At 43.6% G+C, this 6270-nt stretch overlaps 1 long non-coding RNA gene across 1 annotated transcript in view; it reads right to left on the bottom strand.

Moving 5' to 3' along the window:
- Positions 1 to 253: 253 nt before the first annotated feature.
- LOC135966420 (uncharacterized) overlaps positions 254 to 6270 on the bottom strand; it is a 55224-nt gene continuing 49207 nt past the window's right edge. The window contains exon 3 of the long non-coding RNA XR_010579743.1: positions 254 to 584. This is a non-coding gene — a long non-coding RNA (uncharacterized lncRNA). The remainder of the gene's footprint in view (positions 585 to 6270) is intronic.

Raw genomic sequence — 6270 nt, 5'->3', positions numbered from 1 at the left:
TATGAGTGAGAACATGCGGTGTTTGGTTTTCTGTTCTTGTGATAGTTTGCTAAGAATGATGGTTTCCAGCTGCATCCATGTCCCTACAAAGGACGCAAACTCATCCTTTTTGATGGCTGCATAGGATTATAAATTATGCTGCTATAAAGACACATGCACACGTATGTTTATTGCAGCACTATTCACAATAGCAAAGACTTGGAATCAACCCAAAGGTCCATCGGTGACAGATTGGATTAAGAAAATGTGGCACATATACACCATGGAAATTGTCCTTTCAAATGCAGGAAGCTCCACTAGACACTGGGGGACGCGCCATTGGAATCATGGGATTTTCTAGTGGGAAGGCAACTATGAAGCAGCAGATGATCTGGCAGACCCCCTTCAGAGGCGTGGAATGGCAGAGCGGAGCAGTGATGGTACAGAGGCACAGATGAACAGAAGCAGCGCCGCACAGGAGCTCAGGGCTCCCACGCCTGCCCCTGCACACTCTCTGTCAGCCATGCTGAGGGAGTCTGTTTCTGCTCCTGTCCTTGTGACTTGCTTGGGAATCTCCATGTGTGCCTCTGGTCGGCTTCAGCAACCTTGGAGAGGAGGATCCAGGGCTGGAAATCATTTCTTCATTGGGTTCACATTGCTTGAGGCCCTGCCCTCTACCAGAGATAAGCTAAGTGCTGGGGACACACAAGAGGGAACTCATAGTCTAGTGGGAACAGCAATCCACAAACCGAGAATCCACCTAAAATTGCCATGGCGGAAGAGGGGGACACTGGGGCCCTGCAAAGGAAGGAGTAGGCTGCTGTCTGAGTTGGAAAAGCCTCCCTGGAGGAGGTGATATTTGTGCTAAGCCACAAACCGCTTCTCTGAGCAATAGCCTATTCCCTGGTCTTCCTGGGCTGAGGGCACTAATCCCACTCTTGGGATTTCAGCACCTTCATACTCGCCCTTTGGCTGCTTGGGACCCAAAGCTCTGCCCTCCCGGGAAGGCCTTCTCATCCTTTCTCATCTTCTTTAAAACATGCTTCCTGTTTTATTGGAAAACATTCTAAGACTAGATGGCAATGGCTGTACAACTCAATAAATGTACTCGAAATCATTGAACTGTACACTTAAAATGAGTGAACTGCACAGTGTAAATGATACCTCAATAAAGCTGTTTTTAAAAACTTCCAAACATTTTTTTATATTGTGGCATACAGGAAAAAAAAAAATAGCATTGGTATCATACCCTGGGGTAAGCTGAAGGAAATTTAGAGTTTGGTGGAAAAAAAAAAACCATTATACTTTATATCATTATAAGACAAGTAAATATAAAAGTTTCAGAATGTTATTACATTTTGAATTTATATACAATTTCCAAATAAAATATTTTCAAATATTGAAGTAGATAAACTCGAATTTGTGTCCATGAACATACTTTGCACAACCTCTCTGCAAGGGGTAAGGTGCTCATTCTCCTGGGGGACACAGGTTGGAAATGGTTTCATGTAATCTTTGACCAATACTTCTTCATGGCTGTCCCTTTAAATTCTTGGTGGTCTCCCTCAACAAGAAACTTTATTCACACAAGCAGGTAATACAAATTTTTAAATCATTTTTACAACCTTTAAAAATCTACACTGAAATTATATCGAAATGATCCCATAACTCTTTTCTTTCATTGACAAATAAGGAATATTGACATTTTTGTGGTAGTGTAAACAGATTTCAAATTCAATCAAATTTTTCATGCCAAGTACTTCAACATAATAACATGTACATTTGCAAAATGTACATGAATTATTAGGATAGTCAGCCTACACAGAGCTGGCTTGGATGCCACTGAAAGGTATAGAAGCTACAAAAATAGTTATCCAGGGCATGTGAAGACACTTGGAGTTAATGCCCACCAGGACACCCTGAGTGACCCACACCTTGCACAATCTACCCTGCTCTCTGGACACCTGCAACTCTGGCTCCTCCAGCCGCTTTCTGGGCCCTCATCTTCGGTGGGCAGTGGTGGTCCTACAGCCGCCTTCCTATGTGGATGTCCAGGAAATAGGGCAAGTGGTAGATGGGCTCAGAACAGGACTGAGGGGCATGTCCGTGGACCCCACTCCAGATGCCCTGAGAGACACCTGAGACCCCATCTATCACCCCAAGGAATGAGAAGATCCTGATCTTGGGGGCATAGGCTGAGCTGATGCCTGGGAATACCTCCTATGTTTGAACTCCCAGAAAACCTACCAGCATTTGCTAAGTCTTCAGCCACTCTGAGACAATAGCCACTTTGAGGCCTTGTGAGGGACTCCCTGGAGAGGGAATGTGCTCCTAGTGAGAGGAACATGGGGTTAAAAACACAAACTTGGAAAAATCTGTATTTAAGAAGTGGGTGGACAAGTACCAGCTTGAGGAGAAAATAGAAGGGGAGGAAAACCAAATGCCCAGTGATCATAGAAATCAAAGGAAGGAAGTAGTTAACCAAAAGAAGGAGTAAAGTCTTAGGAGGAGGAAGAGAAGTGAGGCTGTGGGAAGTTGGTGGAGCAGCGGGCATCTCAGAAGAGAGAGGCTCAGGAAAGAGGTGTAAAGTGGGGAGGTGGGGGTGCAGCCTGGTAACTTCAGAAGTCACATGGCAAATGGAAGCATGGCTTTCTCATTTATTGGTTCAAGGGAAGGAGCTTATGAAGGGCACAGCCAGTGGTGTGGGGGAAAAGGGAGACTCAAGGACCTGGGAGGCATGAGTCAGGGATCCATAAAGAAAGGTCTTCCTGGGAAGGAAAGCGTTGCTGTGCCTCTGACTTGGGAGCAAATGTTTTCCTGTTGTGACGACAAAGAGGAGACTCAAGGAGCCAACAGCCACCATCTAATCAATTGGTGCAACAGATGGAGACAGCTGGTCCATGGCAATGTTCCTTCATTATTCATGTGCCAGCATTTTCTGGACAGCTGCTATGTGCTAGGCCCAGCGACAACTGAGACATGGGCCTTTTCCATTAGGAGATCAGAGTAAAGGGGAAGAAGCGAAGTATCAGATCATCACAGAACCAGCAGGAATGACAGTGAGATTACAGAGAGCAGCCAGATGTCATGGAAGGAGCACCCACTTAGAGGGCTAAGGCAGGCTGCCTCAAGGAGGCAGAATCCTAGCCAAGACTTAAGGAGTTAAACAGGAGGGGAAATGTTCCAGGGAACTGCCCAGGGGCAAAATAGAGCATGGTCATTTGGGAAGTGAAATGTTCAGTTGGGATGGAGGGTAGACGGCAAAATGCAGAAAGGTGAAAGGCGGTGGCCCAGGAGATGAGGCAGGAGCCCTACCGTGAGGAAGCTTGTTGCCTGAGGGGTCCTGTGTTCTGCCTATGGCTCTTCCCAGTCTTTGTAATAAAGAGGGTAAGCTAAAGGTTAAAGTATTTCTCTGTCCTCCTTGACTCTTAGGACATAGAGACCCATAATCTACAGAGAAAAATAATGAGGTATTGGGACTTTCAGATGAAAAGGTGTTTAAAGCAGCTGGACAAAGTGCTCCCAGAGATGAAAGCCTTTACAGACAGTATTAATTGTATTTAGTAGTCCTGGTTCTTATCTTTCTTTGGAAAGGATTATACAGAAAGCATATAAACCATAACTACTTTTCCTTAAACACCATTTTGGTGTCTTATTTCTCAGCTCAAGAATCTTCTTTAGCTCCCCAGTGCCCTCACCATCAAGTCGGAGCGTCCCTGTTTGAGTGTTAGGATCCTCCATTTTTTTTTCACTAATGCAGACCTCCCCGTCAGCTATCTCAATATCAACACATGTATTAATTGCCTTAAAAGACAAAGACCCGGCACTGTGAATTTACATATTGTTGTTTGAGGGACTCTCATAGCCTAAGAAAGCAAAAAAGTGTTAGAAGAGTGGGACTGCCTCAGGAGCTCAGAGAAGAGAGTACTATGAGGTGCCCTACACCCTGTCCATCCCTGACTCTGTACCTTTAGACAAGGCTTGAGGACTGTGGCTGATAAAGAAAGTGACATCAATGAAATAAGGAGGAATACCTAATCATGAAAATGGAGAGTCTGTAAAGCATCATTGTAAAGAGCATGAGCCCAGGAGCCACACATCAAGTGATCTTTAGCAATTTGGGTAACCCCTGAGCCTCAGTTTCTCACTTGTAATAAATCTGATCATATCTACCTTGTAGGGTTATTATGGAAAGTAAGTTTAATAAGACACTATATGCAAAGCACTCAACATGATGCCTAGCAGATAGCTGTCAATCAACAGTAGCTATTAATGTTAATTATATTCATAAAGACCATTATGAAAAAGGGTAGAGCATGGTAGTTAGATATCTGTCTTGGGGATATACTGCCTGGGATTGTAGCCCCTGCTTTTCTACCTAGTAGCTATTTGGCCTTAAGCAAGTCACATAAACCTCTCTGTTCCTCATTTTCTTTATCCATAAAATGGGAATCATACTGTCTACCCCAAATGTCACTGTAAGAATATTAGTGTGGTACCAGCACTGAGTCTAAAAGGAGAAGGAAACTAAAGTCTAGAACAAGGTGAGAAAGAGAAAAGCTGTGCACCTCTCTCTAGGCTTAAATAGCTGCTGCCTGCCCTCAGTTCTCAGTGATGTTGACATGTAAATAGACAGACAGTGGAAGAGAATACAAATCCCAGAAGAAGATCCAAATATATATGGAACATTATGACATCCTCTCAAATCAGCAGAGAAAAATGGACTGTTCAATAAACGGGGTTGGGACCATCGGGTGGCCATCTGGAAGAGCTGGCTCTGCCTTCGTCCTCTCCAACAGGGAGGAGTGAACCTAGCAGAGGGGAACAGGAATGCGCCAGAGATGTTTGCTCTCCATGCTTTGTCATCTTTGAAGTTGCACCTACTCAAAAGTATCACCCACTCTAAAAAGTCAAAGATAAAAAGATAGATGAATAAATAGTTCTCCAGAAGTGATGAAAGATGGATTATCCAGGAGAATGGCCAGGAATCCCAGAAGGAGATTAGCTTCTCTAGCAAGTGCATGCACCCTTCTTCCAAGAGGCTACAAAACACATGCACAGCCAGGGACAACAGTGCAGAACCTGGAAAAGGGCTCTAGGGGACTGTGAGGTCCCTCTCGCCTATCATTGTACTTTGGGCCAAAACTTCAATGCAAATTCAAGCGTTATTTGGGGAAGGAATACAGTGTATGTGCCTACTTTTCTAGATTGGCAGAGATGGGAGCTACTGAAAGAGAAGGACCCAGGTCATGGAGGTTTGAGTAGGTATGGGACACATAGTCTGGGGATGCCACTAAAGCTGTCAGGTCCATATGAAGCCCGAACAGTGGCAGGGCAGAGAGAGCTGATGGGATCTCAAAAAGAAGCCCTAAGCATTCCTTGAGAGAGGGCAGGGAAAGGAGATGTGTTTCCCCAAGTTCATTCTTTTGCTAGGACTCATATTTGAGGAACCTGGTCTTCCAAAGATGGAGGCTGCATATCATGGCCTCAGAAAAAGCTCTCAGCTCCCTTGTCCTCAGCAGTGATTTAAGTTCAATTGCCCAACTGGCAACAGTTGACAACACTCTCCAGATCTGAAAGACAAGCCTGGCCCTTCACTCCCACTGAGTCTACCCAGGGGAATTATCAGTCCTAAGGCCCCCTTCCTAAACGTGCTTCTGACAGGCCTTCTTCCAATTGTCCCAGTCTTTGATTTGTATTTGTACCTCCCACTCACACATCCTAAGAGGATTCAACTCAAGTGTAACCCTGAATGGGTTACAGGTTACAAGCAAAAAATAAAAAGAAGTGCAAAATCAATGCAACCCATAAACTCTCATTCCCTTGCCTCTTCGCACAGCTCTGGAGATAAGAGTCTAACTCGATTCATGCAGAATTCACTGCTGAGGAATTTTTTTATTAACTTTTCTCCTGATTATAAAAGGAGAACTCTATTTCTTGCTCTTCTGGGTCTTACCCTGTAGATTAGACACAATGACAGCATCCTCACAGAAAAACCAGGAAATACAGAATAAAATATAAGAAAAAGAATTCAGACACCAATTATCCTACCACCCAAGATAATACTATTATTGTATTGGAGTGTGAATTTCTAGTACTTTCAATAAAGCATGGTTGATACAATTTAAATGATATTATATACCAAATATACTGTTAATATAATATCAGTATCAAATTATATTTTGTATCATTTGCCAGCATACTTAAATTCTTTATAATTTTTGGTGGTTGCATATTATTCCATCCTAAGGATATGCTGATATGCTGAAATTTATTTGACCAATCCTATAA

This window comes from Macaca fascicularis, chromosome 12, assembly GCF_037993035.2.
Source record: "Macaca fascicularis isolate 582-1 chromosome 12, T2T-MFA8v1.1".
Lineage (NCBI taxonomy): Eukaryota > Metazoa > Chordata > Mammalia > Primates > Cercopithecidae > Macaca > Macaca fascicularis.
Note: the sequence above shows the minus strand (reverse complement) of the source record. Positions and strands in the feature narration are given on the sequence as shown.